The following is a 13,958-nucleotide window of genomic DNA, read 5'->3' as shown; positions in this document are numbered from 1 at the left end:
GTCAAGTTATCGGAATTCCAATGGAGACTAACAGTACACCACTTATTGCAGACCTGTTTCTGTATTGTTATGAGTTACAATTTATGACTAAAATCAGCAAAAACCCATTGAAATAACATCTGACACAAAAAAATTAATAACACTTTTAGATATTTGGATGATATATTGGATCTCAATAATCATGATAATGACGACTTCAGTATGTACATTAAAGAGATTTATCCTGCTGAACTGACTCTAAATAAAGCTAATACTAACAATGAACACTGCCTTTTCCTGGATCTTGATATCTATATCTTCAACGGGAAGCTTAATTCTAAAATGTACGATAAAAGAGATGATTTTTCTTTTCCTATTGTTAATTATCCATTTTTAGATGAAGACGTTCCCTTTTCACCATCTTACGGTGTTTATATATCTCAACTTATTCGATTCGGTCGTGTATGTAACAACGAATTCGATTTAAACGAAAGAAATCCCTGTATAATTGAAAAATTTTTACACCAGGGTTTTCGATATCACAAACTAGTCAAAACATTTACTAAATTTTATCATCGGTACAAGGACATCATTCGTAAATATAAATCAACATGCAGACATCTTATACGTTCTGTATTTTACAGCCAATCTGTTATGGTAATAGTTTATACAAAGCACAAAAAATTCGCTATTCACCTCAAAAGCTTATCAAAACTTTAAACAGACTTATTCAGAAGAGATATAGTTACGATACTGTTGTCGGGTCAATAAAGATGGCATATTTTGGAATTAATATTGATTCACTTATAGGGTCTTTGCATCGGAAATAAACACAACAGTTGTTGGCATGATACGGGTTATGTTCTTCTCATATGTTATGATGGTATGATACTAAACACCTAACGGGAGGGATTGTACTTGATTTTCATATAAAGCCAAAAATTACCGTAGATGGATTTTACTATTTTTTGGTTCCTATTTGTCATATAAGCCTCCACTTCTATCATCGTCTATAGGTACTTCTACATTCCTACTTTTAATTATTATTTGGTTCTGAATGTCAATGCTGATGGTCGATCTAGAAAAGTGCCTTTTCATCGAGTGTTATTTTTATGTTTTACGGTAATAAACTATATCAAGTGTATGTTATATTTCCTATTAGAAGGGGGTATACGCATCAGTTATCATCTACATGATCAGTGTTCAAATATGTTTCGTATTATATCCCTTATAAATGTAAATACAATGATTTAATATTTTGGCAAAAGGAAATGTAATCGTGTCTTTTTTGAATCAATATCAGGCCCGATATATCAAAACTACCTCAAATTCATTTCGAAGAATTCACAGATATATCTTTTACCAGCTCATTTTTTTCAAACTAGTCGCGTATATACTGTTTAAAATTAAAGTAGCACAATCTAATGACAAGAACATTTTTTACTATTATACTTCATGTCAAAATCACAGATTTTGATTGGGTCATACGAGAGAGACAATTTACTCTATCCCATGGCAAATACTCTATTACCGTTCACGGAGACTCCTAATCAAGTGTGCGCTTTATTATACGGATGATTGTTATGTACAAGACGACATAGTTTATTACTTTGAATTTGGAATTTAATAGACAGTAATAACAGAACATTCAGTGTAATAAATTAAATAACACATATCTGAGAGGGTGATGGAGCAGATTGTTACCCCTCGAAAAGACATTGTCAACCTTGGCTTTGCCTTAGTTGACAATGATTTCTCGGGGTAACAATCTGCTCTATCACCCTCTCAGCTATGTGTTATATATATAGTGTCGGTTCTGTTTGTTTCTGTTAAGATGTTCTCGTATTTTCTTTGTATGTATTTTATAATTTACCTTGCAAAAATATTGATATCTTATGAAATATTTATGCAAAATGTTTTTTGTTCACAGATAGTTCCTCAAATAATCGTTCTCGTGTTTACAAGGTAGAATTCAGCACGTTTGAATATAGAACCGACAACAAAATATGCTAAAGCAGCAAATGGTAATCTGATGAAATATGAATCAGTTAAGCCATGGTTAATGAAAACTATATCTGATTATTGCTTTAACATGGCAAAGAAGCGGATAAATCATTTAAAATAATAACCGATGTAATATGTAATTATCATTTAGATTGTATTAGAGACACTTAAAATACCTATAAGTTTAAAAGGTATATCTTTGGGTGTATTTACATCTGACATAATCTCAGTATTATACCACTTTATGCGTATGAATTGAAATTTCAAACTCTAAAAATACACACACATATACACCGATCTCTGATACATTCTATGATAAATTAGACATGCGTGTATTTAACTTTCGATTTGACTTTTTAGAATTTGACGATAATTTAAGACTTTCAAAGTTGGAAATTCCAATGCTATAAATAAACCGAAATTTCAAAATATACAAAAATACATTTCGTTCGTTTAAGGGACTAGAAAACCAAAACTAGATGGGCCAATTCTTGATACAGAAAAATATAAATGTATATCATTGAATATAGTAATTCACATTCAACGAACTGTAATTTGGTTTTGCTATAAATGTACGTATTTACAAACAGAGCACTAAGGTAAGGACGTTATTTTAAACTTTTGAATTCTTTGTAAACTATGACAAGATTGTTTTAAAACAGAGGCAATATCTGTGTATCGATATTTATGAATAAATCTTATAACTTCACCAGGAAGATACAAAACAAAGTTAATAATGCAAGAAACTAAAGAAATTGTATAAATTCTTAAATGATCGAGCCCTGATTCTTTGACAGGGTATGCGTCTCCTGCTAAATGTCAAAATGTTACAATCGAGAAAGGACAAAGCGAAATTACAAAATTTTGCAAGATGATTTTTGTATTTGAGAAGGTGATGTTTTACTTCTATTTCATACAGGTACAAATACAAGTCAGCCAGTTGTGGTAAACAATTTCAGCCCATTTGAAAAGCAACAAAACATGTTTAACCCCACCGTATTTTTGCGCCTGTCCCAACGCAGGAGCCTCTGGCCTTTGTTAGTCTTGTGTGTGTGTGTGTGGTTTTTTTTTTTAGTTCATTTATATGTTTCGGAGTTTAGTGTGACGTCTATTTTCACTGAACTAGTACACATTTTTGTTTAGGACCCGGCTGAAGCCCATCTCCGGGTGCGCGATTTTCTCGCTATGTTGAAGACCCACTGGTGGCCTTGGGCTGTTTTCTGCTCTTTGGTACGGTTGTTGTCTCTTTGACACATTCCTCATTTCCATTCGCAATTTTAGTGTAGAGATTGTGATCAAAGATTTTGAAGTAGATCTTTATATTATGAATAATCCACATCTAATTAATACCACCTGGTTGAATATGCCTTATCACTTTGTTTCCGACGGCTATATCTTACTGTAGAAGAATGGTTGTTAGAACTTTAAAAAGATGCATTTAGTAGAAAATCTAGAAGACCCGTCTTGTTAGTCATATTTTTTTTTGTTTGTCAATATAAAAATTACATGCAGTAACTTTTCCTTTTATTATTTTGAAATGGTCAACATAAATAAAACTGTTTACCGTAATAAAAATATAATGGCAATGCACACTTAACTGGACAGAATTAGTGTATTTTCAACGCCTATCTTGATATTTCCTAACACTATGGCAAGACGTTTTACTATTTATTCTAACTTCAAGATATCTAATAAACTTTATAAGATAGATCATATAGTTTATAATATGTCTTATATAATTTACAAGATAACTCATATAGAATAATAAATATCTTATAAAGTTCATTAGATATCTCATATAATTTATAAGATATCTCATATAGTATAATAAATATCTTATATAGTTCATTAGATATCTCATATGATTTATAAGATATCTCATATAATTTATAACATATCTCATAAAATTTTCTTTTATCATATTAATTATATGAGATATCTTATAAACTAGATAATATAAGATATATTATATATTATATGAGATATCTTATAGTTTATAATACATTTAATATAGTTAATAAAATATCTTATATTGTATATAAGATATCTTATATAGTTTATAAGATATCTTATATAGTTTATAAGATATCTCATATAGTTAATAAGATATCTCATATAGTTTATAAGATAGTTTATATGACATTTCATATAAAGTTTAAGATATCTCATATAATTTTCTTTATAAGATATCTTATAAACTATAGAAGATATCTTATAAAGTATATGAGATATCTTATATAATATGTCTTATAGATTATATAAGATATCTTATAAAAACTAGATTGTATAAGATATATTATATATTATATGATATATCTTATATGTTATATGATATATCTCATATATCATATGATATATCTTATATATCATATCATATATCTTATATGTTATATGATATATCTTAAATATCATATGATATATCTTATATATCATATGATATATTTTATATATTATATTAGCAAAAAATGATTAAATATCGTATTCATTATATCAGATATCTTGAAGTTAGAATTAATAGTAAAACGGCTTGCCTTACAAAACTGTTTTGAACTTTTACATTCTATTATAGTCCAGCTGATTCGTGCATATCTTTAAAAGAATTGTGGGATAGATGATAAAAGCATGAAACCTTGCAGAATTGAAGATATATATTTGGTAGTCAATTTAAGCTATGGACCCACTCTGAAAAATCCAATATAACCGCCATTTTCAAGATGTCTGCCAGTCAGTCCATATTTCACAACCATGAATAGTATAATGCAAATTATATTCAAACCAAATTATTTAAAAACATATAAAATGTAATCCAACGTTTTAAGTAAGTCAGGACGTTGTATTAGACTGTAATTTTTTTTTTTGTCAAAATGGCGGAAATTTCAAAATGGTCGCCAAAAAGTAAAAATGAATAGAATTAAGACAAGGCGTTGCTGACATTACTTCTATCGAATTGCATTTTGCAGTTCATACGATATTCTTGGGATAACTTGCAAGACAATTTAATGAAAGATCCCATAAATGGAAACGTTCAAACGTTTCCAGGACGTCATCAGGATTTGTTTGAGCGTTAAGGACCATCTGAGTCACATATGATAATGGATATCCTCCAGTTTTCCTTGCCACAATTCTTTCTTTTCGTCGATTGTGGCTACATCAAGATGTTCAGCGAATTTCTACTTGCAACGAGTTACATCACGAAAGCTACCAGTTGACCAGAAAAATACACATCTTTCCGAAAACCATGCAATGTCTGTGTTGTCAACTAGTGAATGTCTTATTTATCAATCGTACAAGCATAGGAAGCCTTATTTCATTTCAAACAATGAAATTCGGTCATGTTTTACATTTTGTAATTCTAATGGTTAGAAAAGAGACATTTATAAATCCAATTTTATATGATATATGCCTTATTACTGGATATGACTCAGCAATCTATTTGAAAAAGAGCATTAAGGCAGGTGTCATTTGTAGAACAAGAACTGCTGATCCTTCTTGAGCACCTGCAATCATCCCCGGCTTTTATTGTTAGATTTTTTTGTGCAGGGATTTCTTCTGTTTGTCTTATCTTGCGTTTTTTTTTTTTTTTTTTTTTTTTTTTATCTTTTTTCTTATCTATTTTGTTTTACTAATGATTTTTGAGGACTTAAGTATCTTCTCCCCTTTTTTATTATCTATACAGCAACATATTTTCCATGCAGTTTTTAAAATATGTCTTAATAACAGCCAATTTAGTCTTGCCCCACTCCCCATCACATTTTAAACAGCACCATACATAACATCATTGTCTTCGCGCATTTTCATCCACCGTGACATCCATTTTATATCAGCCAACTACATTTTATTAGCTCATCTCACAATGATGATACCTTTGTCCAATAAGGTATATGCCATCCGCATTTACTCGGGATAGCACTCTAGATAAAAGGCCGAAACATTCCCCCGCCTAAAGCTATCACATGCTTTGAGAATGTCCTGTGTTTGCTTTTAACCCGTTCCTGTTGTAGAACATCATGTGGTTTACCTGATCACGTTATATTAATTCAAAGGTTGATTGAAACTTGTTAATTACTACTTCCATTTCTAGACAAAACACCATTAAATGCTGTAGTTGTGCGATATTAATGGTCAATCTAATTGCCCCACCTTCTCCTTTTACAAGTGGATAATTCTACTCATGGGCTTGATCTACATTTATACCATTTTCAAATTACGTTTGCAACACTTAAACTGTATAACTAAAGGCAGAATATCGCGCACGGGTACTGGAAGCCATAATTTGGATGGACACATTCAAAGAACCAATGAATAAGCAGTATAATGGAACCTTTATACACCCTTAAGAAACATTCTCTTAATTAATGATCTCACATCAATATGTCAAGTTCAATCTTTAATATTACAGACCAGTCATGGTTAAGTGAACTCTCAATTTCACTCTAATTTCTCAATCCTTTTGAATGTTACATAGTTATCATCAGGGTCTCGTTACTCTTAGGATCTTTGCATAAAAATGAGAAGTACACTTACTGTTACCTCATGGAAATGTCCTGTTTATGATGCATGAGACCCTCTAAAAAAAGAACCTACTGTTCATGAAGTTCTATGTTTCCTTGATTGAACACTTGTTCAACAACTGATTTGTAACCAATCATATAAGGTTCCTCACGTTTCCATTTCTATATCTTGTATATGAAGACCTAAACAAAACTATTTTTTTGTTCTGCTAGACCTATTATTTCCAGTTCTACTGTTTCGAATTTGCAAAAAAAAAAAAAAACGATTGACCACAAGTGATTAACGTTACATGTCTCAGAAAAAAATAACACATTGTTGGGTTGTATTCCTGGAATGTAGTATTTGATCTCTTCCTGAATAATTGGTCAATGCCGACTGGTATATAAAGGCAAAACCATTTGTCATGGCTCTCCATGCATGGAATGCTGTCCAGACATGTTTTTCATAATCATCTGTTATAAGCAATCTGTGTTATCATTTTGTTAATTTGTTTATACCATGCAAGGCTAGAGTTGTACAATTGACTAATTATACCAGGTTTGGAATACATTTATTTCTGTATAAACAATTGACAGAGTGCATGTCCATAAAACGGTAAATATTAGATGTAAGCTATGAAACGCATGGTTATATTTGGTTAGTAGTAACGATTATCTTATTCTATAGTAATATATTATAAATCATAGCAATAGTACGAACAGTTGTGCTGGAGGATAATAAATTGGTTATAATACCCGAAATTATCAGGGTAATGCATATATTTCAAAGCACAAGGTTAAGACGAATATGCAAAGATGGACTAAGAAAATGCTGAAATATTGGAAGTGTCGTACTATGTAACGATTCGTTAGTCATATTTGAACTCTTGTTGTTGTCAATATTGTGCACGGCTGCTGTTATAAAACCACACGGATTTTCGGGAGGAACCACATATTCAATGTTGAATGTTTCATAGATGGAATAATCTAGTACTCTAGATGAATGGATAATTGGATCATTCATAAACGACAAACGTGAAGTGGTCATTTAGTACTTCTTATCCTGGTCCTAGCATCCAGAAGAAGGTCTATATACATTAAGAGATTGTTTTAATTCAGTAGAATGTAATATTAAAGAAGAATAGAGAAAACAAACAGAAGTAACTTAGAAATGGATAGTGTCGTAATTGACCCAATGGAATAACTCGACTGCATCTGAATATTTGGCCAAATGATCATCAACTAATGTTTTAATGACTGTGGAAAAGACTATTACCTACATCATTTCTTTTTGAACTACCTGCATGTTCAGCTTTTTCAAATATCGTTATCATACAAACAGGTTGTTGCGGTTGCTTGTTTAATTACAACAGCAAAATATTCATTAAACAGAAGAAGCAAGCACCTGTCTTGTTAATGGCCTGGCAGGCCTTAGATGACAACAATTTGTTAAATCATTACTATGTGCTCTTTCAGTTGATCACAAATAAAATTGTTCAAGTCGAGAAGTATACATTCTAATTAAGTCTAGCTTAAATATTTGAATAACGCTGTGTCTATACGTAATCCCTCGTTGTAGACTACTGTTCTGCAGGAATGGTACCGTTGTTACGATTTTATGTTCTTTCCTCACAACTCTTTTGATGTTTGGCTTTAGAACACAGATGTGTCATACACTTGGTATTATAGGGCACTTAGTTTCACTGAAGGTACGTCAAAACAAAACACTTTGTAACCTTCTATAAGGGATATTTGTTGATTTTGATAAAAGAGGGACGAAAGATACCAAAGGGACAGTCAAACTCATAGATCGAAAACAAACTGACAACGCCATGGCCAAAAATAAAATAACAAACAGACAAATAGTAGTACAGATTACACAACTTAGAAAACCAAAGACTAAGCAACACGAACCCCACCAAAAACTGGGGGTATTCTCAGGTGCTCTGGAAGGGTAAGCAGATCCTGTTCCACATGTGGCACCCGTCGTGTTGCTTATGTTATTACAAATCCGGTCTAATTCGGTAAGTCACATTTGTGAAAAGGGAGGGTATTGTAGTTACGACATAAGGAACATATCCGATATCATCTGTGAAACGGTTATTCAATAACGGTCAACCAACTCGTGATGGCGTCCGTAAAATTTACAAAGGGATAAGTTCAACTTCACCATTTGGAACTCTTGGTTTAATAGCTTCCTTGTGAGCAGCAATCCTCTATCAAGGAAATCATAATAGGAAACACAAACCCGGGAATATCGTATCAATTGGGAGATATATACTCCGTATGCAGGCGCTGCTGGAATGTTGCTACATAGAAATGGAAAGTTCACAATTGGGAAGCTGAAATCATCTCTTTTGTTGTAAAGTTTTGTTTTCAACCGACCCTCATTGTCAATTTCTATGTGTAAGTCAAGATATGAGGCAGACTTAACTGTATCTGTAGTATCCTTTATCTCTAGTTCGATGGGATAGATTCGTTCAAAATAGTCACCAAATTTTGTATTATTTAGTGAGAGAACACCATCTATATAGCGGAACGTAGAGTTAAAGGATATTGATGACTTCTTATCTTTCTTCCTAAGAAGTTCCTGTATGAAGTCAGCCTCATAATAATAAAGAAACAAGTCGGCAAGAAGAGGGGCACAATTGGTTCCCATTGGAATTCCAACAGTCTGTTGAAAAACACGCCCTCCAAACATAACAAATATATTGTCAATCAAGAAATCAAGCATCTTGATAATGTCAGTTTTAGAGAATTTTCTGTTTGAATCAGAGTGATTCTTTACAAAGTAAGATTTATCCCTCCCAAAGACAAGATACTTGTATCTACGTTCGCCATTCTTTTTAATGAAACAAAGTAATACCAACTCTTTCAATTTGTCTTTTAGTTTGGAATGGGGAATACTTATGTAAAGTGTAGAAAAGTCAAATGTTTCAATACTATTGCAAGATGAGAGAGTCTTAGATTGTATGTACTCTAAAAGGTCTTTGGAATTTTTTAGTATCCACATCTGAATCACGCCTCCTCTAGAATAGGCAGTTTCACAATAACTTTGGAGCCCGGTTTTGATTGCTGATAAAATAGATGTTGCTTATTTAGATAGAGGTTTCTAGGAGCACTTGGAAGACCCAGCAATATACCGTTGTTTGTAAGGACACTTATGTAGTTTAGGTATCCAATACAGTGATGGAAGATCCAGTTCTTCATCTTTGGTTGAAATTCCAAAGGAACATAGAACAGACCTATGATTATCCAGGATTTCCTCTTTGGTAAATGTCGTTAGGGTATATGTTGAGTTTCCAAGTGAATTGTCAATACCTAATTCATTTATCAAGTAGTCTATGTAATGATATTTACACACAAAAACGATGTTGTTTGGGGCTTTATCTGCGGGGACAACAACGTATTTGTCATGGAGGTAGGACAAGTGTTTTGCAACATTTGGGTCTTTAAAAATTGACGTAGCGTGGGTATTGATATGCCCATTTAAATTATTAATTCGGATTTGTATCAACTACCTCACAGCCTCAATCCATTCGAAAAGAGTATCTACATCTTCTTTCTCGCGTTTAGCCCATTGCCTGGCATAATCCTCGACTGAATCCATAAATATTTTGAAGTTGTATTTCCAATTGATGGATTTAGGCTGACGATATTTCGGACCTTTGGGTAACAAATTTCGCAGGGAAGTGTTATTGACAATGTTCAGGTCTCCGGTAATAACGTGGCCAGCCGGATTATATGTGAATTGGGAACTAGCACAGGTGCAATCAGGAGGTTTAGACTTGAAGTCGTCAATGTTGAGATCCTGCAAAACGTGTTTGTAATTGAAAATTTTAGTTGCAATTGGTTTGGTATAGGTATAAGAAATTATTGGTACAGACTGATCTTTAAAATAAGGTGGTATTTTCGACTGAACTAATTTATGATGAAGAATATAACCTAAGTTGACGCCACCGAGACCTTTGTTGGCAAAAGGAAAGTTTAAGAAAAGATCTTTTCTCTTTTTCATCTTTTCCAATGCGAACTGGTTTGAAAAGTCTGTGACTTACAATATCCGAAATGATAGTTGTAAGTTTGTATTGGTTTGAATGAGGGTTTGTAACAGTGGTTTCCAAACATAAATTAAACAGAGAATGAGGTTTTGAAAGGGGTAATGAATACAGTTTTGTGCGAATGTGATGAATGCCAAACGGCTTTTGTAAAAATGGCAGCAAGTCATGAATAGAGACATCATGCAAAGTAGGTGATGTATATTGACGATGACCATGACTGCGTCTACGTCGAGGGGTAGAGTTGAAAATATTCATTACATTCACCAAGCTACAGGAAGGACTAGAATACCTATACCATCAATTTTGTCATTGCAACCATATGGTGTCGCAGTTCCCAATTTTCGAATCCAGTAGTCCTCATTTCGTCTACGGAGAGGCGTTGCAAGTTGAGGATTGTAAGTCTTAAAGTGGTATATTTTTTTCGATTATACGAACTGTCATAGAAACTATGGAATGATCACTTATGGCGGCCATCATTGAAAAAGTTGCCATATTGAAATTTCAATTTGGGTCCATAGCTAATATTGGCCGAAGCACCCAGCACTACTAACATGACAAATTTGAACTTACTAAGGGATACTGATTTTGTTATTTTGTGGCGGCCATCTTAGAAAAAGCAGCCATATAAAAATTTCAAGGTGGGTTCATAGCTAACATATTTTGAAACACCCAGCATTACTACCATGCAAAATTTGACCTTAAATGGTACCTTATATAAATGATATATGTTGAATTTGATATTTTATTGCGGCCATCTTGAAAATAGCCACCATTTTGAATTTTCAAGGTAAGTCCATAGGTGATATTGTTTGAAACACCCAGAACTACTACCATGCCAAGTTTGGTGTTTTTATCATCAAACCCACAATTTTGTCACCGATCTGGCGGACTATTACTTATTGGTTTAGTTCTGATGCAGTTACCGTGAGAATTTCAATTTTTTTCTGTAAAATTTTTGAACAAACATCACCTTTTGGAAGTATTATTTTTATTTATAAGTCCATTCACTCATTTACAGCATTCATGGCAATTTTGTACGTATGGGAGGCAGAGGGAAGTAGTGTTGGGCATTGTGCACTGCTACTTGACAATGGTAAATACATCAGTTGGTGGCCAAAAGAAAATAAAAGCAAATATAAAAAGAAGAAGAAAAAGGTAGATTTTCAAAACCTGTACCTTTCTCCTTGCCTTTTATATCTTTTGCAACATTTGTTCGTAAAATACGTAATAATCTTTAAAAGAGAGGCGAAAGATACCAAGGGTAATTCAAACTCATAAGTCGAAAATAAACTGACCGATTTCTTATATCCCCGGTCGTAACTACAATACCCTTCCCTTTTCAAGAATATGACTTACCGAATTAGACTATTAACCAGATTTGTAATAACATGAGCAACACGACGGGTGCCACATGTGGAGCAGGATCTGCTCACCCTTCCGGAGCACCTGAGATCACCCCCAATTTTTGGTGGGATTCGTGTTGCTTAGTCTTTAGTTTTCTATGTTGTGTAATCTGTACTATTATTTGTCTGTTTGTCTTTTTATTTTTGGCCATGGCGTTGTCAGTTTGTTTTCGATCTATGAGTTTGACTGTCCCTCTGCTATCTTTCGTCCCTCTTTTATTAGTCTACAGAATGTTTTGAAAAATTGATACACGATTTAAATATGAGAGACGAATCGATTGATTGAAAGAAAGTCCTTCGCAACCATGGTTGTTTTCAAGCTATATCCAGTGAAAGTTTAATCTTTACATTGCTTTAGGACATGAGGAGAGAATTGAGAATTTTCGGCGACGTTATTGATGTCTACATTGACGTCGCCACAATTTCTACGCTATGTTTCCCACTATATAGACACTAGCTACGAATACGTTGGACATTAACTGCCGGAATTTCTGGGTTGGGTAAGGAACCGGTCATTCGCAAACGTAACAATTCTTTTTGTGTATACGGTTATGCTGTATTATTTTTACATGTAAGTTAGATTTATTAAACTTTATACTGACTTTAGTTTTGTTGCTGAATGTCCATAATAATAATAATAACAATAATAATAATAATAATAATAATAATAATAATAACAATAATAATCATAATCATAATAATAATAATAATAATAATAATAATAATAATGATAATAATAATAATAATAATAATAATGATTATTACCCCACCTGGCCGAAAGGCCAAGTGAACTTTTCTCATCACTTATCGTCAGTCGTCGTTAACTTTTACAAATGTCTTCTCCTCTGAAACTAATTTACCAAATTTAACCAAACTTGGTCACAAATATTTGTGGGGTATCTAGTTTTAAAAAATGTGTCCGATGATTCCGTCTGTCAACAAAGATGGCCGAAATGGCTGAAAATAGAACATAGGGGTAAAATGCAAGTTTGGTCTATTACTTTAAAAAGCGTTATAAATAGAGAAAATCTGCATTGTTGCAATTGGCAGTCGACTCCTTATTAGAGTTATTGCTCTTTGGTGGCGATTTTGTGCTCTTTTGCCTTTTATCTTAAATATTATAATAGAAAGATGAAAAGTTAAATAAGCAAAAATGATCAGCAAGACAAGATCTTCAATTAAGACAATTTAGAGGAAATCGTCCGACGTCTCCATATTGGAGTTGTCCTTATCTTGTGTTCTCCTGCTATGTATTTCAGACTGGAGTATCTCTCAGATTCTTAATTCATTTTTTTCAAGCCGGTATGCATGTATTTTTTCTTGAAATTAGGGTTTTCCACTGCGTTTTATATAGAGGATTGTTTACAAAATCCTGGTAATCAATAAAATTATATTTTCGACATCTGTTCTTGACTTCAATGAACCAGCTATCACTTCGGTTGGATTTTCATTGAAATCAAGAAAATATGTCTGATTGACTGCCAGGATTTTTTAAACATCATTTTACCCTTATAAATTGGAGATATTGCTCGTAATAACCAGTTTGGTGCAGATCAAGCATTGCATGTAAACAGGCGGGAAAAGTTAATTTCGGCATTCACTCACTTGCACATCATGTGAACACCACGATAGCTCTGTGATGACTCCAAAATTTCAGTAGACAAAAAAAAAAAACGGGCGTTTAATTTTATTTTTACCTCCGCGTTAACTTTTGCAGTAAACGCGCGTTTACGGTTTGGCCTGGTATCCTGGATACACTGACTTATTATATCACATAACTAGCTAAGTAAAATGCCCAACGTCTTATTTTCGCGATAAGCATTCATATTATTTGCAACATAAGAATTTGTAATTGGAGATAAAACTTGTTTTTAATATTCTTATGCTGACCTGATAATTGATTATTCTGTATACCTACGAATGGATTGTTTGACATAAAAGGGAAGGAATTATAGTATACAATTGCAAAATTTGTTGTCAGCATCAATATAAGGTGCCAATATTGTACCTTTTGCTTAAATATT

General features: G+C 32.8%; 1 long non-coding RNA gene across 1 annotated transcript; it reads left to right on the top strand.

The window, feature by feature from the left end:
- The first annotated feature begins 2,414 nt into the window (after positions 1 to 2,414).
- On the top strand, positions 2,415 to 12,466 carry LOC127723811 (uncharacterized). The gene is made up of 3 exons (XR_007992265.1): positions 2,415 to 2,582; positions 11,550 to 11,686; positions 12,293 to 12,466. It is a non-coding gene; the product is annotated as an uncharacterized LOC127723811 (long non-coding RNA).
- The last annotated feature ends 1,492 nt before the right edge of the window (positions 12,467 to 13,958 follow it).

This window comes from Mytilus californianus, unplaced genomic scaffold (assembly GCF_021869535.1).
Source record: "Mytilus californianus isolate M0D057914Y unplaced genomic scaffold, xbMytCali1.0.p SCAF_13, whole genome shotgun sequence".
In the NCBI taxonomy this organism is placed as follows: domain Eukaryota; kingdom Metazoa; phylum Mollusca; class Bivalvia; order Mytilida; family Mytilidae; genus Mytilus; species Mytilus californianus.
Note: the sequence above shows the minus strand (reverse complement) of the source record. Positions and strands in the feature narration are given on the sequence as shown.